Source organism: Eptatretus burgeri, chromosome 8 (genome assembly GCF_056783735.1).
Source record: "Eptatretus burgeri isolate ZD-2024b chromosome 8, Ebu_testis_v1, whole genome shotgun sequence".
Taxonomy (NCBI): domain Eukaryota; kingdom Metazoa; phylum Chordata; class Myxini; order Myxiniformes; family Myxinidae; genus Eptatretus; species Eptatretus burgeri.
In genome coordinates this window covers 44,700,920-44,727,321 of record NC_140968.1, presented here as the reverse complement: position 1 = coordinate 44,727,321, position 26,402 = coordinate 44,700,920, and the positions used below count along the sequence as shown (strand labels likewise).

Here is a 26,402-nt window from a genome sequence, read left to right as displayed (position 1 = left end):
TTCGGGGGTCGTTCGCGCATGCGCAGAACGAACGCGTTTTGGGGGTCGTTTGCGCATGTGCAAAACGATCGAGTTTCGGGGGTCGTTTGCGCATGCGTAGAACGAACGAGTTTCGGCTGTCGTTCGCACATGCCCAGAATGAACGAGTTTCGGGGGTCGTTTGCGCATGCGCAGAACGAAGGAGTTTTGGGGGCCGTTCGCGCATGCGCAGAACGAACGAGTTTCGGGGGTCGTTCGCGCATGTGCCGAACGAACGCGTTTCGGGGGTCCTTCGGGCATGCGCAGAACGAACGAGTTTCGGCGGTCGTTTGCGCATGCGCAGAACGAACGAGTTTCGGGGGTCGTTCGCGCATGCGCAGAACGAACGCGTTTCGGGGGTCGTTCGCGCATGCGCAGAACGAACGAGTTTCGGGGTTCTTTCGCGCATGCGCAGAACGAACGCGTTTCGGGGGTCATTCGCGCATGCGCAGAACGAACGAGTTCCGGGGGTCGTTCGTGCATGCGCAGAACGAACGAGTTTCGGGGGTCGTTCACGCATGCGCAGAATGAAGGAGTTTTGGGGGTCGTTCGCGCATATGCAGAACGAACGAGTTTCAGGGGTCGTTCGCGCATGCGCAGAACGAACGAGTTCCGGGTGTCTTTCGCGCATGCGCAGAACGAAGGAATTTTGGGGGTCGTTCACGCATGCGCAGAATGAAGGAGTTTTGGGGGTCGTTCGCGCATACGCAGAACGAACGAGTTTCAGGGGTCATTCGCGCATGCGCAGAACGAACGCGTTTCGGGGGTCGTTCGCGCATGCGCAGAACGAACGAGTTCCGGGTGTCTTTCGCGCATGCGCAGAACGAAGGAATTTTGGGGGTCGTTCGCGCATGCGCAGAACGAACGAGTTTCCGGGGTCGTTCGTGCATGTGCAGAACGAACGAGTTTCGGGGGTCGTTCGCGCATGCGCAGAACGAAGGAGTTTCGGGGGTCGTTCGCGCATGCGCAGAACGAAGGAGTTTCGGGGGTCGTTCGCGCATGCGCAGAACGAAGGAGTTTCGGGGGTCGTTTGCGCATGCGCAGAACGAACGAGTTTCGGGGGTCGTTCGCGCATGCGCAGAACGAACGAGTTTCGGGGGTCGTTCGCGCATGCGCAGAACGAACGAGTTTCGGGGGTCGTTCGCGCATGCGCAGAACGAAGGAGTTTTGGGGGTCGTTCGCGCATACACAGAACGAACGAGTTTCGGGGGTCGTTCGCGCATGCGCAGAATGAACGCGTTTCGGGGGTCGTTCGCGCATGCGCAGAACGAAGGAATTTTGGGGGTCGTTTGCGCATGCGCAGAACGAACGAGTTTCGGGGGTCGTTCGCGCATGCGCAAAACGAACGAGTTTCGGGGGTCGTTCGCGCATGTGCAAAACGAACGAGTTTCGGGGGTCGTTCGCTCATGTGCAAAACGAACGAGTTTCGGGGGTCGTTCGCGCATGCGCAGAACGAACGCGTTTCCGGGGTCGTTTGCGCATGCGCAGAACGAACGAGTTTCGGAGGTCGTTCGCGCATGCGCAGAACGAACGAGTTTCAGGGGTCGTTCGCGCATGCGCAGAACAAACGAGTTTCGGGGGTCGTTCGCGCATGCGCAGAATGAAGGAGTTTTGGGGGTCGTTCGCGCATACGCAGAACGAACGAGTTTCAGGGGTCATTCGCGCATGCGCAGAACGAACGCGTTTCGGGGGTCGTTCGCGCATGCGCAGAACGAACGAGTTCCGGGTGTCTTTCGCGCATGCGCAGAACGAAGGAAATTTGGGGGTCGTTCGTGCATGCGCAGAATGAACGAGTTTCGGGGGTCATTCGCGCATGCACAGAACGAACGCGTTTTGGGGGTCGTTCGCGCATGTGCAAAACGATCGAGTTTCGGGGGTCGTTTGCGCATGCGTAGAACGAACGAGTTTCGGCGGTCGTTCGCACATGCCCAGAATGAACGAGTTTCGGGGGTCGTTTGCGCATGCACAGAACGAAGGAGTTTTGGGGGTCGTTCGCGCATGCGCAGAACGAAAGAGTTTTGGGGGTCGTTCGCGCATGTGCAAAACGAACGAGTTTCGGGGGTCGTTCGTGCATGCGCAGAACGAACGAGTTTCGGGGGTCGTTCGCGCATGTGCCGAACAAACGCGTTTCGGGGGTCCTTCGGGCATGCGCAGAACGAACGAGTTTCGGCGGTCGTTTGCGCATGCGCAGAACGAACGAGTTTCGGGGGTCGTTCGCGCATGCGCAGAACAAACGCGTTTCGGGGGTCGTTCGCGCATGCGCAGAACGAACGAGTTTCGGGGTTCTTTCGCGCATGCGCAGAACGAACGCGTTTCGGGGGTCATTCGCGCATGCGCAGAACGAACGAGTTCCGGGGGTCGTTCGCGCATGCGCAGAACGAACGAGTTTCGGGGGTCGTTCGCGCATGCGCAGAACGAACGAGTTTCGGGGGTCGTTAGCGCATGCGCAGAACGAACGCGTTTCTGGGGTCGTTCGTGCATGCGCAGAACGAACAAGTTTCGGGGGTCATTCGCGCATGCGCAGAACGAAGGAGTTTTGGGGGTCGTCCGCGCATGCGCAGAATGAACGAGTTTTGGGGGTCGTTTGCGCATGTGCAGAACGAACGAGTTTCGGGGGTCATTTGCGCATGCGCAGAATGAACGAGTTTCGGGGGTCGTTCGCACATGCGCAGAACGAATGAGTTTCGGGGATCATTCGCGCATGCGCAGAACGAACGAGTTGCGGAGGTCGTTCTCGCATGCGCAGAACGAACGACTTTCGGGGGTCGTTCGCGCATGCGCAGAACGAACGAGTTTCAGGGGTCGTTCGCGCATGCGCAGAACGAACGCGTTTCGGGGGTCGTTCGCGCATGCGCAGAACGAACGAGTTTCCGGGGTCGTTCGCGCATGCGCAGAACGAACGAGTTTCCGGGGTCGTTCGCGCATGCGCAGAACGAACGAGTTTCGGGGGTCGTTCGCGCATGCGCAGAACGAACGAGTTTCGGGGGTCGTTCGCGCATGCGCAGAACGAAGGAGTTTCGGGGGTCGTTCGCGCATGCGCAGAACGAAGGAGTTTCGGGGGTCGTTCGCGCATGCGCAGAACGAAGGAGTTTTGGGGGTCGTTCGCGCATACGCAGAACGAACGAGTTTCGGGGGTCGTTCGCGCATGCGCAGAATGAACGCGTTTCGGGGGTCGTTCGCGCATGCGCAGAACGAAGGAATTTTGGGGGTCGTTCGCGCATGCGCAGAACGAACGAGTTTCGGCGGTCGTTCGCGCATGCGCAGAAGGAACGAGTTTCGGGGGTCTTTCACGCATGCGCAGAACGAACGCGTTTCCGGGGTCGTTTGCGCATGCGCAGAACGAACGAGTTTCGGGGGTCGTTCGCGCATGCGCAAAACGAACGAGTTTCGGGGGTCGTTCGCGCATGCGCAGAACGAACACGTTTCGGGGGTCATTCGCGCATGCGCAGAACGAACGAGTTCCGGGGGTCGTTTGCGCATGCGCAGAACGAACGAGTTCCGGGGGTCGTTCGCGCATGCGCAGAACGAACGAGTTTCGGAGGTCGTTCGCGCATGCGCAGAACGAACGAGTTTCGGGGGTCGTTCGCGCATGCGCAGAATGAAGGAGTTTTGGGGGTCGTTCGCGCATACGCAGAACGAACGAGTTTCAGGGGTCGTTCGCGCATGCGCAGAACGAACGCGTTTCGGGGGTCGTTCGCGCATGCGCAGAACGAACGACTTCCGGGTGTCTTTCGCGCATGCGCAGAACGAAGGAAATTTGGGGGTCGTTCGCGCATGCGCAGAACGAACTAGTTTCGGGGGTCGTTCGTGCATGTGCAGAATGAACGAGTTTCGGGGGTCGTTCGCGCATGCGCAGAACGAACGCGTTTTGGGGGTCGTTTGCGCATGTGCAAAACGATCGAGTTTCGGGGGTCGTTTGCGCATGCGTAGAACGAACGAGTTTCGGCTGTCGTTCGCACATGCCCAGAATGAACGAGTTTCGGGGGTCGTTTGCGCATGCGCAGAACGAAGGAGTTTTGGGGGCCGTTCGCGCATGCGCAGAACGAACGAGTTTCGGGGGTCGTTCGCGCATGTGCCGAACGAACGCGTTTCGGGGGTCCTTCGGGCATGCGCAGAACGAACGAGTTTCGGCGGTCGTTTGCGCATGCGCAGAACGAACGAGTTTTGGGGGTCGTTCGCGCATGCGCAGAACGAACACGTTTCGGGGGTCGTTCGCGCATGCGCAGAACGAACGCGTTTCGGGGGTCGTTCGCGCATGCGCAGAACGAACGAGTTTCGGGGTTCTTTCGCGCATGCGCAGAACGAACGCGTTTCGGGGGTCATTCGCGCATGCGCAGAACGAACGAGTTCCGGGGGTCGTTCGTGCATGCGCAGAACGAACGAGTTTCGGGGGTCGTTCACGCATGCGCAGAATGAAGGAGTTTTGGGGGTCGTTCGCGCATACGCAGAACGAACGAGTTTCAGGGGTCGTTCGCGCATGCGCAGAACGAACGAGTTCCGGGTGTCTTTCGCGCATGCGCAGAACGAAGGAATTTTGGGGGTCGTTCACGCATGCGCAGAACGAACTAGTTTCGGGGGTCATTCGCGCATGTGCAGAACGAGCGAGTTTCGGGTGTCGTTCACGCATGCGCAGAACGAACGCGTTTCGGGGGTCGTTTGCGCATGCGCAGAATGAAGGAGTTTTGGGGGTCGTTCGCGCATACGCAGAACGAACGAGTTTCAGGGGTCATTCGCGCATGCGCAGAACGAACGCGTTTCGGGGGTCGTTCGCGCATGCGCAGAACGAACGAGTTCCGGGTGTCTTTCGCGCATGCGCAGAACGAAGGAATTTTGGGGGTCGTTCGCGCATGCGCAGAACGAACTAGTTTCGGGGGTCGTTCGTGCATGCGCAGAATGAACGAGTTTCGGGGGTCGTTCGCGCATGCGCAGAACGAACGCGTTTTGGGGGTCGTTCGCGCATGTGCAAAACGATCGAGTTTCGGGGGTCGTTTGCGCATGCGTAGAACGAACGAGTTTCGGCGGTCGTTCGCACATGCCCAGAATGAACGAGTTTCGGGGGTCGTTTGCGCATGCGCAGAACGAAGGAGTTTTGGGGGTTGTTCGCGCATGTGCAAAACGAACGAGTTTCGGGGGTCGTTAGCGCATGCGCAGAACGAACGAGTTTCGGGGGCCGTTTGCGCATGCGCAGAACGAACGAGTTTCGGGGCTCGTTTGCGCATGCGCAGAACGAACGAGTTTTGGGGGTTGTTTGCGCATGCGCAGAACGAACGAGTTTCAGGGGTCGTTCGCGCATGCGCAGAACGAACGAGTTTCGGGGCTCGTTTGCGCATGCGCAGAACGAACGAGTTTTGGGGGTCGTTCGCGCATGTGCAGAACGAACGCGTTTCGGGGGTCGTTCGCGCATGCGCAGAACGAACGCGTTTCGGGGGTCATTCGCGCATGCGCAGAACGAACGAGTTTCGGGGGTCGTTCGCGCATGTGCCGAACAAACGCGTTTCGGGGGTCCTTCGGGCATGCGCAGAACGAACGAGTTTCGGCGGTCGTTTGCGCATGCGCAGAACGAACGAGTTTCGGGGGTCGTTCGCGCATGCGCAGAACAAACGCGTTTCGGGGGTCGTTCGCGCATGCGCAGAACGAACGAGTTTCGGGGTTCTTTCGCGCATGCGCAGAACGAACGCGTTTCGGGGGTCATTCGCGCATGCGCAGAACGAACGAGTTCCGGGGGTCGTTCGCGCATGCGCAGAACGAACGAGTTTCGGGGGTCGTTCGCGCATGCGCAGAACGAACGAGTTTCGGGGGTCGTTTGCGCATGCGCAGAACGAACGCGTTTCTGGGGTCGTTCGTGCATGCGCAGAACGAACAAGTTTCGGGGTCATTCGCGCATGCGCAGAACGAAGGAGTTTTGGGGTCGTTCGCGCATGCGCAGAATGAACGAGTTTTGGGGGTCGTTTGCGCATGTGCAGAACGAACGAGTTTCGGGGTCATTTGCGCATGCGCAGAATGAACGAGTTTCGGGGTCGTTCGCACATGCGCAGAACGAATGAGTTTCGGGGATCATTCGCGCATGCGCAGAACGAACGAGTTGCGGAGGTCGTTCTCGCATGCGCAGAACGAACGACTTTCGGGGGTCGTTCGCGCATGCGCAGAACGAACGAGTTTCAGGGGTCGTTCGCGCATGCGCAGAACGAACGCTGCTGGGGTCGTTCGCGCATGCGCAGAACGAACGAGTTTCCGGGGTCGTTCGCGCATGCGCAGAACGAACGAGTTTCCGGGGTCGTTCGCGCATGCGCAGAACGAACGAGTTTCGGGGGTCGTTCGCGCATGCGCAGAACGAACGCGTTTCGGGAGTCGTTCGCGCATGCGCAGAACGAACGAGTTTCCGGGGTCGTTCGTGCATGTGCAGAACGAACGAGTTTCGGGGGTCGTTCGCGCATGCGCAGAACGAACGAGTTTCGGGGGTCGTTCGCGCATGCGCAGAACGAAGGAGTTTCGGGGGTCGTTCGCGCATGCGCAGAACGAAGGAGTTTTGGGGGTCGTTCGCGCATACGCAGAACGAACGAGTTTCGGGGGTCGTTCGCGCATGCGCAGAATGAACGCGTTTCGGGGGTCGTTCGCGCATGCGCAGAACGAAGGAATTTTGGGGGTCGTTCGCGCATGCGCAGAACGAACGAGTTTCGGCGGTCGTTCGCGCATGCGCAGAAGGAACGAGTTTCGGGGGTCTTTCACGCATGCGCAGAACGAACGCGTTTCCGGGGTCGTTTGCGCATGCGCAGAACGAACGAGTTTCGGGGGTCGTTCGCGCATGCGCAAAACGAACGAGTTTCGGGGGTCGTTCGTGCATGCGCAGAACGAACACGTTTCGGGGGTCATTCGCGCATGCGCAGAACGAACACGTTTCGGGGGTCATTCGCGCATGCGCAGAACGAACGAGTTCCGGGGGTCGTTTGCGCATGCGCAGAACGAACGAGTTTCGGAGGTCGTTCGCGCATGCGCAGAACGAACGAGTTTCGGGGGTCGTTCGCGCATGCGCAGAATGAAGGAGTTTTGGGGGTCGTTCGCGCATACGCAGAACGAACGAGTTTCAGGGGTCGTTCGCGCATGCGCAGAACGAACGCGTTTCGGGGGTCGTTCGCGCATGCGCAGAACGAACGACTTCCGGGTGTCTTTCGCGCATGCGCAGAACGAAGGAAATTTGGGGGTCGTTCGCGCATGCGCAGAACGAACTAGTTTCGGGGGTCGTTCGTGCATGTGCAGAATGAACGAGTTTCGGGGGTCGTTCGCGCATGCGCAGAACGAACGCGTTTTGGGGGTCGTTTGCGCATGTGCAAAACGATCGAGTTTCGGGGGTCGTTTGCGCATGCGTAGAACGAACGAGTTTCGGCTGTCGTTCGCACATGCCCAGAATGAACGAGTTTCGGGGGTCGTTTGCGCATGCGCAGAACGAAGGAGTTTTGGGGGCCGTTCGCGCATGCGCAGAACGAACGAGTTTCGGGGGTCGTTCGCGCATGTGCCGAACGAACGCGTTTCGGGGGTCCTTCGGGCATGCGCAGAACGAACGAGTTTCGGCGGTCGTTTGCGCATGCGCAGAACGAACGAGTTTCGGGGGTCGTTCGCGCATGCGCAGAACGAACACGTTTCGGGGGTCGTTCGCGCATGCGCAGAACGAACGCATTTCGGGGGTCGTTCGCGCATGCGCAGAACGAACGAGTTTCGGGGTTCTTTCGCGCATGCGCAGAACGAACGCGTTTCGGGGGTCATTCGCGCATGCGCAGAACGAACGAGTTCCGGGGGTCGTTCGTGCATGCGCAGAACGAACGAGTTTCGGGGGTCGTTCACGCATGCGCAGAATGAAGGAGTTTTGGGGGTCGTTCGCGCATATGCAGAACGAACGAGTTTCAGGGGTCGTTCGCGCATGCGCAGAACGAACGAGTTCCGGGTGTCTTTCGCGCATGCGCAGAACGAAGGAATTTTGGGGGTCGTTCGCGCATGCGCAGAACGAACTAGTTTCGGGGGTCATTCGCGCATGTGCAGAACGAGCGAGTTTCGGGTGTCGTTCACGCATGCGCAGAACGAACGCGTTTCGGGGGTCGTTCGCGCATGCGCAGAATGAAGGAGTTTTGGGGGTCGTTCGCGCATACGCAGAACGAACGAGTTTCAGGGGTCATTCGCGCATGCGCAGAACGAACGCGTTTCGGGGGTCGTTCGCGCATGCGTAGAACGAACGAGTTCCGGGTGTCTTTCGCGCATGCGCAGAACGAAGGAATTTTGGGGGTCGTTCGCGCATGCGCAGAACGAACTAGTTTCGGGGGTCGTTCGTGCATGCGCAGAATGAACGAGTTTCGGGGGTCGTTCGCGCATGCGCAGAACGAACGCGTTTTGGGGGTCGTTCGCGCATGTGCAAAACGATCGAGTTTCGGGGGTCGTTTGCGCATGCGTAGAACGAACGAGTTTCGGCGGTCGTTCGCACATGCCCAGAATGAACGAGTTTCGGGGGTCGTTTGCGCATGCGCAGAACGAAGGAGTTTTGGGGGTTGTTCGCGCATGTGCAAAACGAACGAGTTTCGGGGGTCGTTAGCGCATGCGCAGAACGAACGAGTTTCGGGGGCCGTTTGCGCATGCGCAGAACGAACGAGTTTCGGGGCTCGTTTGCGCATGCGCAGAACGAACGATTTTCGGGGGTCGTTCGCGCATGCGCAAAACGAACGAGTTTCGGGGGTCGTTCGCGCATGCGCAGAACGAACGAGTTTCGGGGGTCGTTTGCGCATGCGCAGAACGAACGAGTTTTGGGGGTCGTTCGCGCATGCGCAGAACGATCGCGTTTCGGGGGTCGTTGGCACATGCGCAGAACGAACGCGTTTCGGGGGTCATTCGCGCATGCGCAGAACGAACGAGTTCCGGGGGTCGTTCGCGCATGCGCAGAACGAACGAGTTTCGGGGGTCGTTCGCGCATGCGCAGAATGATGGAGTTTTGGGAGTCGTTCGCGCATACGCAGAACGAACGAGTTTCAGGGGTCGTTCGCGCATGCGCAGAACGAACGCGTTTCGGGGGTCGTTCGCGCATGCGCAGAACGAACGACTTCCGGGTGTCTTTCGCGCATGCGCAGAACGAAGGAAATTTGGGGGTCGTTCGCGCATGCGCAGAACGAACTAGTTTCGGGGGTCGTTCGTGCATGTGCAGAATGAACGAGTTTCGGGGGTCGTTCGCGCATGCGCAGAACGAACGCGTTTTGGGGGTCGTTTGCGCATGTGCAAAACGATCGAGTTTCGGGGGTCGTTTGCGCATGCGTAGAACGAACGAGTTTCGGCTGTCGTTCGCACATGCCCAGAATGAACGAGTTTCGGGGGTCGTTTGCGCATGCGCAGAACGAAGGAGTTTTGGGGGCCGTTCGCGCATGCGCAGAACGAACGAGTTTCGGGGGTCGTTCGCGCATGTGCCGAACGAACGCGTTTCGGGGGTCCTTCGGGCATGCGCAGAACGAACGAGTTTCGGCGGTCGTTTGCGCATGCGCAGAACGAACGAGTTTCGGGGGTCGTTCGCGCATGCGCAGAACGAACACGTTTCGGGGGTCGTTCGCGCATGCGCAGAACGAACGCGTTTCGGGGGTCGTTCGCGCATGCGCAAAACGAACGAGTTTCGGGGTTCTTTCGCGCATGCGCAGAACGAACGCGTTTCGGGGGTCATTCGCGCATGCGCAGAACGAACGAGTTCCGGGGGTCGTTCGTGCATGCGCAGAACGAACGAGTTTCGGGGGTCGTTCACGCATGCGCAGAATGAAGGAGTTTTGGGGGTCGTTCGCGCATATGCAGAACGAACGAGTTTCAGGGGTCGTTCGCGCATGCGCAGAACGAACGAGTTCCGGGTGTCTTTCGCGCATGCGCAGAACGAAGGAATTTTGGGGGTCGTTCGCGCATGCGCAGAACGAACTAGTTTCGGGGGTCATTCGCGCATGTGCAGAACGAGCGAGTTTCGGGTGTCGTTCACGCATGCGCAGAACGAACGCGTTTCGGGGGTCGTTCGCGCATGCGCAGAATGAAGGAGTTTTGGGGGTCGTTCGCGCATACGCAGAACGAACGAGTTTCAGGGGTCATTCGCGCATGCGCAGAACGAACGCGTTTCGGGGGTCGTTCGCGCATGCGTAGAACGAACGAGTTCCGGGTGTCTTTCGCGCATGCGCAGAACGAAGGAATTTTGGGGGTCGTTCGCGCATGCGCAGAACGAACTAGTTTCGGGGGTCGTTCGTGCATGCGCAGAATGAACGAGTTTCGGGGGTCGTTCGCGCATGCGCAGAACGAACGCGTTTTGGGGGTCGTTCGCGCATGTGCAAAACGATCGAGTTTCGGGGGTCGTTTGCGCATGCGTAGAACGAACGAGTTTCGGCGGTCGTTCGCACATGCCCAGAATGAACGAGTTTCGGGGGTCGTTTGCGCATGCGCAGAACGAAGGAGTTTTGGGGGTTGTTCGCGCATGTGCAAAACGAACGAGTTTCGGGGGTCGTTAGCGCATGCGCAGAACGAACGAGTTTCGGGGGCCGTTTGCGCATGCGCAGAACGAACGAGTTTCGGGGCTCGTTTGCGCATGCGCAGAACGAACGAGTTTTGGGGGTTGTTTGCGCATGCGCAGAACGAACGAGTTTCAGGGGTCGTTCGCGCATGCGCAGAACGAACGAGTTTCGGGGCTCGTTTGCGCATGCGCAGAACGAACGAGTTTTGGGGGTCGTTCGCGCATGTGCAGAACGAACGCGTTTCGGGGGTCGTTCGCGCATGCGCAGAACGAACGCGTTTCGGGGGTCATTCGCGCATGCGCAGAACGAACGAGTTCCGGGGGTCGTTCGCGCATGCGCAGAACGAACGAGTTTCGGGGGTCGTTCGCGCATGCGCAGAATGATGGAGTTTTGGGGGTCGTTCGCGCATATGCAGAACGAACGAGTTTCAGGGGTCGTTCGCGCATGCGCAGAACGAACGCGTTTCGGGGGTCGTTCGCGCATGCGCAGAACGAAGGAATTTTGGGGGTCGTTCGCGCATGCGCAGAACGAACTAGTTTCGGGGGTCATTCGCGCATGCGCAGAACAAACGAGTTTCGGGGGTCGTTCGCGCATGCGCAGAACGGACGCGTTTTGGGGGTCGTTCGCGCATGTGCAAAACGATCGAGTTTCGGGGGTCGTTTGCGCATGCGCAGAACGAACGAGTTTCGGCGGTCGTTTGCGCATGCCCAGAATGAACGAGTTTCGGGGGTCGTTCGCGCATGCGCAGAACGAACGCGTTTCGGGGGTCATTCGCGCATGCGCAGAACGAACGAGTTTCGGGGGTCTTTCGCGCATGCGCAGAACGAACACGTTTCGGGGGTCATTCGCGCATGCGCAGAACGAACGAGTTCCGGGGGTCGTTTGCGCATGCGCAGAACGAACGAGTTCCGGGGGTCGTTCGCGCATGCGCAGAACGAACGAGTTTCGGGGGTCGTTCGCGCATGCGCAGAACGAACGAGTTTCGGGGGTTCGACTATCGTGCATCGCGCACATCTAACCCTAAGTTGGACTATTGTTGGGCATAGGTTGTGTCGGCCGACAACAGGTTCAGCATTCGTTGGTATAAGTTATCTATAACACAACGAAACATTCTGTGTCAGTACGAATACGTTATGCATGAGACCAAGTCGTTATGAATACGTCCGAATCTTAAAAAAAAAAAACATCAAAAGTTCAACGTAAGCCAGCGTTTTACATACATTTTAATACGTTGCCATTGCTGCCTAAAACGTCAAGGTGTGACTGGGCCTTTAGACCAAATTTATGTTAATGCTCCAATGCTTGATAAGATATTAAAATCTGATATCATGCCTTCTCTTTTCTCTGATCATCTGGTGACAACATTCTCCTTTAAGCTGGCTCTTCAGCAACATGGCAGTCCGTATTGGAAGTTTAACCTCATGTGACTTGAGAATGTTACTTTTTGTGAAGCCTTTCGGGTGTTTTGGAATAGCCTCATCGAACGAAAGAATAGTTTAAGTCGCCCTAGATTATGGTGGGACTACGCGAAGGCACATATTGCCATCTTTTGCCAACAGTTCAATCACTTCTCATCTATTAGTGCAAAAAAGGAAAGGATTATACTCGAAAAAGAAATCCTGAAATTACAATCTGATGTTGCAAACAACCCCAATGCAACAAATAACCATCTGCTCCTGTAAAAAAGGCCCTTTTAAATGATGTTGTTGACTATCAAGTGAAAGGTGCTTTGATCTGATTACGGATGGATCAGATTTATAATTTGGACTCTCCAACAAAATTTTTCTTTCATTTTGATGAAAAGACCACCCATCAAAGGCAAATTGAAACCCTTAGGCTCTCAAATGGGGACATTGTGACATCAGAAGATAGCATAAAGAGGGAGATCTATAACTTCTTCTCAGACGTGTTTTTGGCAAACGATGTTGACAATGATGCAATGCAATACTTCACGTCTGATCTACCCACGTTAAGTGCGACTCAAAGGGACCAGCTTGATTCCTTACCTTCCTTGGAAGAACTTACACTCTCGCTGGCTTCTCTGCCAAGTGGAAAATCTGGACTAGACGGCCTCCCAGTCGAGTTTTACAAATCCTTTTGGTCCTTACAAGGTCCAGAGCTTTTGGAGGTCTTTACTAGTTTTTTTACAATGTGGGGAATTGCCAATGAGCTGTTGTAGAGCAGCAATTACTTTATTACCGAAAAAAGGGGACCCTCAGCTCGTTGGAAACTGGCGCCCAATCTCTCTTTTAACTTCTGACTATAAAATATTTTCCAAAGCTCTCGCTCGACGCATCTCCCCCTTCTAGAATCTGTGATTCAAAGTGATCAGTCCTACTGTAACACTAACAGACAGATACATCATAACATATTCCTTATAAGAGATCTTTGGGATGTGTGTAAAGCTAAAAATGATAATCTTGGTTTGATTATGCTCGACCAAGAGAAAGCTTTTGACCGTGTTAGTCATGCATATCTTTTCAAGGTTCTCGAGCGTTTTGGACTTGGTCCCAGGTTTACCTCCCTTATAAAACTCTTTTATCATGGCATTTCCTCAGTACTCAGAGTAAACTCTGAACTGACTTCACTTGTAAAGGTTGGAAGGGGTATCCGCCAAGGATCTCCTTTGTCTGGCATTTTGTACTCTCTTACTATCGAGCCTTTCCTAATCAAATTTCGCAGCTTCTTAACTGGTTGCACAAAGCTGCAAGTAAAACCTGTGAAAGTTTCTGCCGATGCTGATGATATTTGTGTCATTGTACGCACAAGCAAGGAGATCAAGAAACTGGTGGACTGTTTGAACTATTATGGTTTAGCTTCTTCAGCTGCAATAAACTGGAACAAGTGCCAGGCACTGTGGATCGGCCCATGCCAGCTGCCCATGCCTGTTCTTCCGGAACGCCTCACCTGGTCGAACAACGGAATGAAGTACCTTGGCGTTTTCATTGGTGATGCAGCAACACAAGCAAAGAATTTGGAGGGTATCGCTGAAGCCCTCAAACAAAAGCTGCTGAAATGGAAAGGCTTACTGACTGCTCTCTTATCGAGGCCGAGTCCTGGTCATGAATAACTTAGCAGCATCTCTATTGTGGCACAGGATCAAAGCCATACGACCTCCTGAACATTTTTTGTTGAACATACTGAAAACCTTAACAAATTTTTTCTCCAGTGGAAAACACTGGCTTCGTCCACAGATCCTGAATCTTCCATTGGAGGAAGGTGGACATGGTCAAATACGGTATGAGTAAGTTTGGTATACGTGAGTACAACGCTAAAGTATGCTATCATACGTCGTAGTAAGTAGAGTACGTCAAGAAATTTTAAACATGTTCAAAATTTTATGACGTACTCGGCGTATGACACACGTTCCGCATGCGATGGGGATAAGTTTTACACACAATATGTGGACGCTCACACACGTCCACAAAGGCTACTTATAAGCTACTCATAAGTCGAAACACGTCGCGGTAATGTCTTTTTTACGCGAAACTTATTTCTAACTTATGTTTGACGTGCTTTGAACCAATTCTTTACGTAGTCCCAACACACATCGACGTATGTAGACGTATTCCAATGACGTCTTCCGGTCGACAAAAAAAAAAAAATTAACGTGTTTCTAGCTAACAACTGCCATATAAAGACGTGTTCCCAGCGGTTTTGGGAATTGGTATATAAAAATGGTGTTCATAAAAGGGGAACCCAACAGTGTTTTTGAGTCCTTTTTGAGTCGATGTCCATGTCAGCAGTAACAGTATCAGTATTAGTATCAGTATTAGTAGTAGTTTGTTCATGTTGGCAGTAGTAGGTGAGTGTGAGGGGGAGGGTGTGGGTTATGATGGATCGTCCTTGCGTTTAACGATTTAACGATTTAAATGATAAACTCAACGATTTAAATGGCTGCATCTCCACTATTGAAAGTAGACGCTTGCGCTCAACAATTGGATTTTTTTACACTCAACGACTTTTAAACGGTACCACTCATCTAGTTTCATTGTTTACAATGAACGATTTAAATTGCTGTCACTCGCCTTTGTTTTTTGACGCTGGCGCTCGGAAATTTTAATCGTTTCTATTGAACGTGCTAAATCGCTCAAACTCCACTATTGAAAGTAGACGCTTGCGCTCAACAATTGGATTTTTTTTACACTCAACGACTTTTAAACGGTACCACTCAGCTATTTTCATTGTTTACAATGAACGATTTAATTTGCTGTCACTCGCCTTTGTTTTTTGACGCTGGGGTTTGGAAATTTGAAGCGTTTCTTCTGAACGTGTTAAAACGCTCAAACTCGACTATTTTAAATAGACGCTGCCGATGGACAATTGGAATCATAGCCAAGCTAGACATCGAAGTGTGAACATCCTCGTCATGCCGAAGAAAAGTTTGAAGAATGCTGCAAATAAGTGTCCTGGCCGTGGCCGTGGACGCTGACGCAAGGACAATCCATTATACCGACGTCTTTCAGCCTATGAGTAACTTAAAAGTAACGTCTGTCGATGTGTGGCAACGATCGCGTAACGTGCCAACAACACGTTAATCATAGGTTAGAAATAAGTTTCGGGTACGCTAAACATTACCGGCTAAACATTACCTCGGCGTGTCTCAACTTATGATTAACTTACAAGTAGCATGTGTTGACGTCTGTCAACGATCGCAGACCGTGCATACAACTTGTGGCCAGCGTAGCGGAACGTGTGAGTCATACGCCGGCATACGTCGTGAAATTTCAAGCATGAAAAAATTTGAGGACAACCAAAAAGTACAACGTTTAAAGCCAACGTACAACGACGTATGGCAGTGTTTTTCAGCGTGCTCTCAATGTTATCAAAACTTACCCATAACGTATTCAACGTGTGCCAGCGTTTTAGAAAAAAAATTCAAAAATCGGCATACGTTGGCTAAAACGTCAAGGTGTGACCGGGCCTTTAGGACGCTTAAAACTCGGTTGTCGAAATTCTTGTAAAAATCAGATGTTTTGGAGACGTTTTAAGATTGAATAAAAAATATTTCACTCGACGCGTCACGGGTCGTCCCATGATGCAGTGTCCTCGAGCAGACGCGTCATTGAGTTACGTTAAGGTATAATATAATTGTGTGGAGAAATGCAGATTTTTGCTTCGGTCGACGTTATGATTTTTGAAGGTTTGAAACAGAATCATCGTAGAAACTTGTGGTTTGCGTCGCTACCTTCTCGAGAAACAACTTTTATGAGACAAGGTCAGAGGTCAAGTTGACGATTTCGTAAGTACCAGTCTATGACTGTTTGTTATCTTGCCAAAATGAAGTTTTTGCAAGATATGTTAGTCAGCTTGTATGTTTTTTTTTTTTTTTTTTTTTTTTTTTTTTTTTTTGCCTGTAATCACGTATAAAAAATTCTGCAGAACACAGTTATCGGAAATTTTTGTAAGCGCATATCAGAGGACTATAGAGGTCCCTTTCAGTGCACAAAATTTTGAAGGTCAAGGTCACTTTGGCGCAAATCAGGGGAGTCGACGAAACCCTTATTTTTTCAGTAATTTTGATCGGATCGTCTTCAAACTTCATGTGAATATAGTTCATGGTCTGGCGCTCAGCTGATTAATTTTTGGTGGCGATTGGCCTTGACCTTCATATGTTTTTTTTTTTTTTTTTTTGGTCTGTAATCACGTATAAATCACTCTGCAGATCACAGTTGTCATTGGAAATTTTTGTTACTTCGCATATCAGAGGCCTATAGAGGTCCCTTTCAGCGCATAAAATTTTGAAGGTCAAGGTCAAAGGTCAAGGTCACTTTGTCGCAAATCAGGGGAGTCGGCGAAACCCTTATTTTTTGAGTAATTTTGATCGGATCGTCTTCAAACTTCATGGGAATATAGTTCATGGTCTGGCGCTCAGCTGATTAATTTTTGGTGGCGATTGGCCTTGACCTTCATGGTTCGTGCCTGAGGTCAAACATATTTGACTCCACGGTCAAATTTTCAAGTTTTAGGAACCATATCGTGTAAAGGAACCATATCGTGACAAACATAAACAGAAGGCCAAACAATTTATCAGTGGGTATTGTGTGCAATGTTTGATGGCAGGTACAATGCTGTGTTGAAGGTATATCAGGTGTGTGTTCAGTTACCAAGCAGTGTGTAAACCACCTGGCGAGTACTCTATAAGAAACCTGGTAACTGACTGATCACACCCCAGATCAGTCATGACAAGTTAACTTTTCTGTGGTTACCACGTTATATGGTATGTGGGATGTGTACCAAGCGCAAATCAAACAATGAACCCCACCCTCTGTACAGCCTTTTATAGCTTGTAATTCTGGTTTACTTTGAGACAAAAAAGGACAATTTTCATGCATAACGAGATATTAATTTTTCTGAGGTGGTAAAGGAATGCAATTGGGTACAAGGGTTTACCGGGGTGAGTGCTGCCAGGTTCACGCAATGTGTGGTTGGCTTGCAGTTTACCTGTGGAGTGTCATACTTGATGAGTTCGTTTGGCTTGTATCAGGCCATTGGCACTGTGGGTTTGATTACCTGGTCTTATGGTGACAAGCCGGTTCGGCTTCTCGGGTTAATGGCAGGGTGTGGAGGTTGTTTCCAAACTAACAAATGCTCTGGTAGTTTCAGGAACGTGTGAGGTTCATATTTCTGCCTGTTGAGGTTCGCACAACGACTTCAGGACGTTTAGAGCACAAATTGTGTTTTTCACGCTTTACATCGATTTTCTCTCTGTGTCTCTCTGTCTCTCTGTCTGTCTGTCTGTCTGTCTGTCTCTCTCTCTCTCTCTCTCTCTCTCTCTCTCTCTCTCCCCCCCCCTCCCTGCTGGTCGTTGGTGAGTCGCTCGTGGGTGTGGCATCATGGCGGCTCCGTGTGTGCAGCTGTGAGGGAGAGCATACACGGTAAGCGTTTTTTTTTTTCATAAGGCCTTTCCAGAGCTTTTGAGGCCTGCGTTTCCTCGTTGGCAGCTGCCTTATGATCTTAAAAAGACTAAAGTAGTCGATTGTTCTCCCTTTTAGTTGATTTCAAACAGTGATACATGTTGCACCAAGACCGAGCAAATGGCGAATGGGGATTTATCTCGTAAGCACGGATTATGTTTCGTCCTGCCCGAAGGTGTAATGATGGATGACATTCTTCTCAAAATTGGAGAACAGATAGGAGTAGAAAACATTCGTGCTGCTTCAAAAATGAGCCACAAGATTGTAGTTTTCGTTTCACAAATGCGTTTAGTCGACATCGTTGTCCAAAACGGTTTATTCCTGGGAGATAATGAAACTTTTGTCCCCGTCTCATCAATGGATACTCCTGCTACAAAGATAATATGAAGCAAAGTTCCACCTTTCCTTTCTAATGAAGTGATTCAAGAAATGCTCGGTGATGATGGCACTGTAGTGTCGAGAATTATAACGGCCCCATTACGGATGAGGAACAACAGATTTAAGCATGTGGAATCCTTTAGACGTTTCTGCTCTGTTGTGTTAAAAGACGGTAGAACACAGTTGAATATCTCGATGACCTTTAAAGTGACGGAGCATGACTACAGGATTTTTGCAATGACAGAAACTTTAATCTGTTATAACTGCAAGGCATATGGTCACACCAAATATTATTGTCCTGGCAGTAAGAAAGAAACATATGCTGCAGCTGCTGCAGATGGACTGGGTCATGCGACCGCAACGACCACAGGCAGGTTGAGTCACGTGACTGTAGAGGCTGCAAGTAAACCAAAACATGTGACTACCCCTGTTGAAAAGGAATTGGGCCACGTAAATGCGGATGCCAGAGGAGGATTGGGTCACGTGACTGCAATGGCAGAACCTCCCCTTCGAACCACGGCCGTGTTGGTAGATTTGGCAAACCAGCCACAGATAGACAAACGACATACGTTAAAATGTTCAGGTAGGATTAGAGATGGTGTTGATACTAACCTAGTTGAAACAGCAGAAGGGCTGGAACCCTTGGAAGTTTTTTTCAGTGACGACGATAAAGATATTGAAACTGCTTCAAGGAGATAAAGATATGGAAACTGCTTTGAAACGGCCCAACATAAGTAATGAAAGTAATTGTAAATGCAGCAAAGTGTTGGTAGTCCAAGAAGATGGTGGTCTCGCCAAACCTTCACATACTGAACGGAATGGTGAAGCACTGGGAGATGAGCTTCCACCCATTGCTAATGTTGAAGCAGATGAAACGATGGACAAGAATGCTTGTACGCATGGAACAGAAAGCTTGGTTATTGAAGATAACAGTCAACTTGAGACATATGACAAAAAAGGGGAAAAAAACAAAAACTGACAGTGATAAGGGAGAAGATTCCTCCGTTCAGTGCCAACAGGAAGAAAGCACCACTTCCGATACAAAAGGGGGTCAAGGAACACAACTACAAGTAAATAACACAGGTGTGGTCCCCGATGAATGGTCCTCCTCCTTAAGTGAAACTTCGGGGTCACTGCAGGGGGATAACAAGCAAGACGTAATAGTAAAGGAGGAAATTGTTAAGTTTCTAAACGAAACCTTCAGGCAATGCAAGGTGCAAATTAAGGATTATTTTCCTGATATTAAAGTTTTCATTGTGACTGCAAAACATATGATACAGAGAAATGATGACCCTGTGGAACTTTCTGAACCACAGTTTCAACGCCTCAGGAAAGCTTTGACAAAAGCAAACAAAGAATTGCAGGAAGGAGTTTCTTTTTAGTGCCTGGTTTCCTTTCTCACCTAAACTTCGACAATGATGGAGTTAAAGATTGCAACCCTGAACATGAAGGGGGGTCGAGCCCCATTGCAAAGAATTCAAACGATCCAAGCTTGAGAGAGAACAAAGGCTGATATTATTCTCTTACAAGAGACCCATGCTACAAACACTCTAAAAACTGAGTGGGAGAAACTTTTTAGAGGGCAGTGGTTCCGAAGCGGGTTTCCCACACCCAAGGCTGGGGTTGCCCTGTGCTTAAATCAAGTTTTCGGCACAGCAGGTTTCCTTCAAGGAAATACACAAAGGGCATCTTATATCTGTGGAGTTCTTGTGTAATGCACAAAAAATAATTGTGGTGAATGTCTACACTCCGAGTGACCCTATAGAAAGGAATTTTTTTCCCTATTTTTGAAGAGTTCATTAAAGACCAGCACCCGACTGCGTTTGTTTGCTTTGCTGGAGACTTTTACTGTACTATTCGCCCAGAAGTTGATAGGAATCGTCATGAGCCCCATGTAGCCTCAAGTAAAGGGTTGAAGGACATCATTAAGAACTATTGTTTTACAGACTTATGGAGATGACAACACCCATACTTGCAAAGCTACACATGGTGCAGATGTCAGGACGGGTTTATATCAAGAGCAAGACTTGATAGAATATGTCAATAAGCCGAATGCTAAATGTCATAACTACATCCCAAATTCTACTAACCGGTTTTACAGACCATAGTTTATTTGTGCTTTCCTTTAAATTACCATTGCCATCAACTGGCAGTGCATATTGGACCTTGAATACTCGTCTTTTAAGTGACAAAAAATTTAAAGACTATTTTAAGGCTGTGTGGAAAAAAAAATTGCACTTCCAAGTTTGAGCACGCAAACCTCCGAATGTGGTGGGACCTGGCAAAGTCCCCAATAAAATCCTTTTGCCAGCAATATAGTCTTTACACTACTAAGGTGGAATCTTAATCAATAGAGTTGTTAAAATCTGAAATTGTGTCTTTAGAAGGGTATAATGACGATGCTGGGAAAGACACAAGAGATCGGCTGTTATGGGCAAAGAGAACTTTGCGAACAGAAGTGGTTAAACAAAGGGCAATAGGTACCTTGGTACAAATGAGGATGAGCAATCTGACACTTGATATGCCAAATAAAGAATTTTTCAAATTAGAGAACTCCACCAAGAAGTCTCAACAAATTCATAGCTTACTCACTCCAAATGGAGTCTTGAAGACATCCCAACAAGGAATCCGGGGTGTCTTAAAAGATTTTTACTCAGACCTTTACTCCCCCAGGAATGTAGAAAATGGAATGATACAGGAAGTGATTGCTGGACTTCCAAAAATTGAAGAGGACCAACAACGAGTGCTCGACTCCTTAATGACGGCCGGGGTACTCAAAACGGCTATGCGAAGTTTAAAAGACGGGAAGGCTACTGGGATTGATGGCTTACCTGGATAATTTTACAAGACCTTTTGGAGGTTATTGGACCTGAGTTGCGTGATGTTCTCGACGAAAGTATTCGCGCTGGAGAATTGCCACTGTCATGTCGGAGAGCAATTGTGTGCTTAATACCCAAAGCTGGTGACCTTCAGTTCGTTGAAAACTGGCAACCTGTATCGTTATTATGTGCTGATTATAAGATTCTCTCGAAAGTTCTTGCAAATCGCATGAAAGATGTGGTTGGTTTTATTGTACACACGGACCAGACCTATTGTGTGCTGGGAAGGTCTATACATGACAACATTTTTTAGTGAGAGATAGTCTTTCTTGCAATAACTGTTTGTTTGATTATTATGGGCTAGTATTTATTTATCAAGCTAAAGCATTTGACTGCATTGATCACCAATATCTTTTTCTGTCCTTGAAGGGATGGGTTTTGGGAATTTATTCATATCGTATGTGAAATTATTGTACTCTGGCACTTACTGCATGATAAAAGTTAACAACAAGTTATGTTCCCCCTTTCCCTTTTGACGAGGCATTCGTCAAGGGTGTCCTCTTTCTGGCTTATTGTATGTGATAGCGCTGGAACCACTCTTGGTCTCCATTAGGCATCAAATGCCCCAGAATAATGGAGGCGTAGAAGGTCCAAGATTTGTGTTGACTGCTTATGCTGATGATGTTTGTGTATCAATGAGAGACCAAAACAGTGTCTTATGTTTAAGACAATGTTTGGGAAAATTCTCCGCAGCATCTTCAAGTGAGGTGAATTGGAACAAAAGCACAGCCCTATGGTGTGGTCATAAGGATCTCTCCTCAATACCACCACCTCTACTCCCACAGGGTATGGTATGGAAAAATGATGGGGTCAAATATCTCGGAGTCGATCTTGGCAATCCTGAGATAGAATCGAAAAATTGGGAGGGTGTGGTTGAGCAGATTGAAAGTCGGTTAAAAACATGGAAAGGACTACTTAGGTCCCTGTCCTATAGGGGATGTAGTCTGGTTATCAATAACCTAATAGCAGCTAAGTTATGGCACAAAATGATTGCCTTACAGCCAGCCAAAGGGAAAGTCCTTGCCATCCAGCGAGCACTGGTGAATTTCTTCTGGAGTGGCTACCACTGGCTACAACCGGCCATATTGTACTCTTCCCGGAAAGAGGGTGGCCAGGGCGTGATGGACATCTCTGGCCGAGTCACTGCTTTTCGTCTACAAACAGTGCAAAAACTGCTGTTCACTGAATGACTGCCATGGCGTCCATTTGCTTTCTTTTTGCTGCAACAGGCTGGAGGATTGCTGTATGACCGGCAACTTTTCTTGATTGACCTGGAACGGATTCACCTTGGCTCACTTCCAACTTTTTACCAAAGCTTGCTGGAGACTTGAAAGGTTTTTCGCATCCACCGTTTAATTGATGCTTATAACTGCAGAATGTTCCTCCAGGAACCTCTTTTCTACAATCCATTTCTCCCAGGTATTCCTCAGAGTAATGCCTTGATCAAAAATTTTATACAAGGACGAGTCAAGAAAGTGTGCGATCTCAGAGATTCAGCAGGACTGAAATGGAGATCTGTTGGGGGAAATTGCAGCAAGCCTGGAGTCAAGATCGCTTCGACTCGTCGACCAAGTTATCCGAAGTGTGATTAGGAAATTCCGACTGCTGAATATTGGTCGGTAAGTGCTGGTACTGAGGAGGACTTTAGACTGGAGATTAAGGTGCTCCCCCTTGTTCGCTTAAGTAGTGATCACTCCCCCCCCCCCCTTTCACGTGCAAACTAAAACTGGGCTTCATGATCTCTGTAGACAAAGACAAACAGTATTATCCCCTTTTGGATCAGCATGTATAACAAGGTGGTCAGTAAAGCTAGGACCTGGGTGTCCATCAGCTCCATTGTGGCCAGTGATGTACACATTACTGATTTATGGCCTCTTCGTGGATATACAATGGAGACAAGCCCATTGGGCCCTCCCATCCAACACCCTGATACACCTTTTCAAGAGCTCAGTGCAAGTCACTTGTTCCTCTGTGAACACAAGGAGGACCTTTTCACGCATACGTACAATGCAAGAAAGTAAAACCTCTTCTTTCTTTACTTTCCAACCTTTCTCAGAAACTGTCCTTTCCTTTCACTCCACATAGGTTTGTTTTTGGGGTACCTTTTAGCCCCCCATGCAAGGATTCTGGGGTCTTGCTTAATTTCTTGGTGGCTGTTGCAAAATATAGTACATATAAATCTAGGAAAATTAAGATTGATAATGGTCATAGGTCCAATGTCATGCCCATTTTTAAAGGGTTTGTTGAAGCAAGACTGAAGTTCGAATTTAATTATTATGTAAGTATGGGGAATGTTCAGCTTTTTGAGAAGAAATGGCGTTGTGGTAATGCTTTGTGTCTTGTGGATAGTTTGGAATTGGTGATAACCTTGTAATGTTTCAATGGACGAAGATGCCTTTTTGCATGTTGCAATCAATAAACGGTTTTGCAAATCTCTCCCTCTCTCTGTCTCCCTCTCTCTGTCTCCCTCTCTCTGTCTCCCTCTCTCTGTCTCCCTCTCTCTGTCTCCCTCTCTCTGTCTCCCTCTCTCTGTCTCCCTGTCTCTCTCTGTCTCCCTGTCTCTCTCTGTCTCCCTGTCTCTCTCTGTCTCCCTGTCTCTCTCTGTCTCTCTCTGTCTCTCTCTGTGTCTCTCTGTCTCTCTCTCTCTCTCTCTGTCCACAAATGTCAATTTATCATTGAGGATAAACTTGATTTGAATTGAATGTTATATTTTGAACATGAATAGGAAATCGAACCTGTAGTTTAGCAGGACTTTAGCTCTGAATTTGTCCCGATCGTGCACACGCAGACGAGTGAGATATATGGATATATATATATATATATATATATATATATATATATATATATATATATATATATATATATATATATATATATATATTGTTGCGGTATTCGCGCCCGCCGGCGTGCTGACGGCCACGTAACTCGAATCGCGGCACGTCGCCCACCGGACGGACAATCCAGTCGTGACCCTCTCGGACTAACGCCGGGAACCAGTCACGGGTGGACCTTTCGGTCTCACCGCGATCGAGCCAATCAGCCCCCGCGTGGGATAGGGTTGCTCGCCAAATTCGACCTACCTAAGTACCCACGCGGAGGGTAGACCGGGCGATCGCACCTCGCCGCAGGTCGACTTCGGACACGGGCCACTTAAGCGACCCGTTCCGTACTATCGGGATAACCGAGCGGTGTTATTCGTCGACCTCGACGGTTCGATTAATTATCGGGCGTATTCAGCCCACTACCAACCCTTTACGTGAAGCAAGATGAGGATTCAATGAAAGAAATGACGAAGCGAAGCGGGAAACAGTTCAACACAAAGCACATTTATTCGCGCTGAACGGAAAGCACACATATTCAATTCCACCAAAAGCACATAGAAAAGAAAAACACAATGCAATTTACACAAAAAGCAAATGCGACAATGCAGATCTAATACCGATTACGCGAGCACACGGCAACACTTATACAATTTTACTTCACAGACGGCGCCGACAACACATACCCAAAACCAAGGAAAAGAATACCCTCAAGGATGAGGCGGGCCTGAGGCCGAGACCGGGTCGGGCCTACCCGTCTGGTGATGAGACGCGGAGCGGCGATGGTGCCTCAACTCCGCGGGCCTCGCGGGCAGTGTCTGGTAGGGGGTGGAAAAGGGGCCCCCTTGGTCGCACTATCTCAGCGCGAGGGGAAACAGGAGGGGGTTGCTGATGCTCGGGGTATAGAGGATTCCTACTCTGCCTCGAGTCCCGCGACGAGCGTCTCCACCTCGGCCAGGTCGCGCTGTCGGCCTCCCTGGGGTGCAGCTCCCTGCACGACGCGAGCACCCCCTCGTCTGCCCTCGCCGCCTCTCCACAGCTCCGTCCCCTCCGCTCCGACTCCAACGCACACGACGACGACCAGCTCCTTTTTGCTCCTTCTTCCCAACTCCACCGCCCGCGAAGTCTTAACTCTCTGTTCCCTTGACTGACGAACACGGTCGCTTATATAAGCCCCGTGGCTTCGCCTTCTCATCTTTGACCCCCTCCCTTCGACCTTTCACCTCGCTCCCCATTGGCCCGAGAAAAAGTGGGCGTGAATGCTTTTTGATCCATAAATTTGCATATATCGATCGCCCTCCAACGCCCTGGGGGCGGGGCCAAATCGCCCCTTGCTCACCGATTGGACGGAACAAAAGTGGGCGTGTGTCGTTTTTGATCCGTTTTTGAAGTGGAAAATCCGTGGTTTTGTACATGCTGTTCGGCGCGCGCCCTGCACGAGTCCAACACCGGTACCCACAAGCGGCGCAAGAATGGTGGCGATGCGACGGTTGCGAGGTGTGACGTGAAGCGGCGCCGCGGTGGGTGGTGAAGCGGCGTTGTGGTTGTAACAATGGCGGTTGGTCCAAATTAAAGATAGTAAAAGAAAAACGGCTATCCTGAAGAGTCGCAGCACGCATAAATGACATGTATTCCCACTAGACAACGGGTTTGGGCCTAACTACACATGTACTCACCGAGATATCTCACCTAAGGGACCTGAATGGTGGTTTGCGAATTTGGTAACCACAACAATATATATATATATATATATATATATATATATATATATATATATTTATATATGTATGTATGTGTATATGATATATATACACACACACACATGTATAAATATACATACTCTTATCTGCCTGTCTCAAACAAAATTGAAAATCATTCCAAACTGGAAATTTACCGTTTTTAAGGACGTCATAAAGGACACAAACACCAGGCATGAATAACTAATACAGCTTGGTAAACAAGGTGGTGTGAAAGCCTCTTAACAACAGCGGTAAACTAAAGATAAAAAATTATGCAACTTTTAAAATCTTTATTTTATTTCAATTGATTTATGTGGTTGAACACGAGAACACAAATCTATTTGTGGCACTTTCAAAACTCGTCCGTTTCGCAGTGTGCGGACAGAATATTACAGCATTTTGCATCCATTATGACCAATCAAATTTGCCAGTCTATCCTTGTTTCTCAACAGTGCCTGGGGTAAGGTGGTCTCTGAACGTTATAGTTTAATTTTATTTTTTGTTTTCCTTTCCCAAGTGAAACATGTTATCGGCTTGAGGGCTGAACTTGACAAACTTGAACGATTACCCGTCCCTTCAATAAAAGCGTTGTGCTTCGGACGTGTTCTTTTAACTTGCAGTTCCTTCTTTGTTTGTTTGAGCCTGCCGGTGGCTGACTGGACAGGCACGATGTATCAGGACAAACGATACACCAGTAAGTGGTCACCTTAAGCGATCATGCTTTTGCTGTTGTTTTTATTGCTGCAGGTGCTTTACGACTCGCCGAGCGTGAAATGATAAACCCACGATTTCGATGCTTGGTTAACTCGTCATTTGAAACGACATTTTAAAAATAATTGCTGAGTTGCTTGACTTGTGCATAATGCCATTGAGTAAGCGATCCTCCAACTCGCCCGACAGACAAGTATTCATCTCAGTTTGGTGGAGACAACCAGTGTGCGTATTTCCATGAGGAGGACGAGGGCAGTTTTCAGCTGGTGGACACTACTCGTGTATAGAAATCCATTTTCCAAAAGAACCGCATGAAGTTCACACAGGTACGGGAAGAACGCGTTGCACTGAATGCATCTCACCCTTTTCGTGTGTACGATTGTGTGTGTTGCCACATGTTTCTGTTTGTTGGAAAATCCATAACGAATGCAGTTTTTGT

At 50.2% G+C, this 26,402-nt stretch overlaps 1 protein-coding gene across 3 annotated transcripts in view; it reads left to right on the top strand.

The window, feature by feature from the left end:
• Positions 1–26,402, top strand: part of LOC147021636 (uncharacterized) — an 82,776-nt gene that overhangs the window by 12,305 nt on the left and 44,069 nt on the right. For 2 of the 3 annotated variants that reach the window (XM_085891810.1, XM_085891807.1), the window contains exon 2: positions 26,153–26,289. The gene's annotated coding sequence lies outside the window, so the exon portion shown is untranslated. Of the gene's footprint in view, positions 1–25,622; positions 25,947–26,152; positions 26,290–26,402 lie in introns of those variants that run through there. The other variant, XM_085891809.1, reaches the window with a different exon arrangement.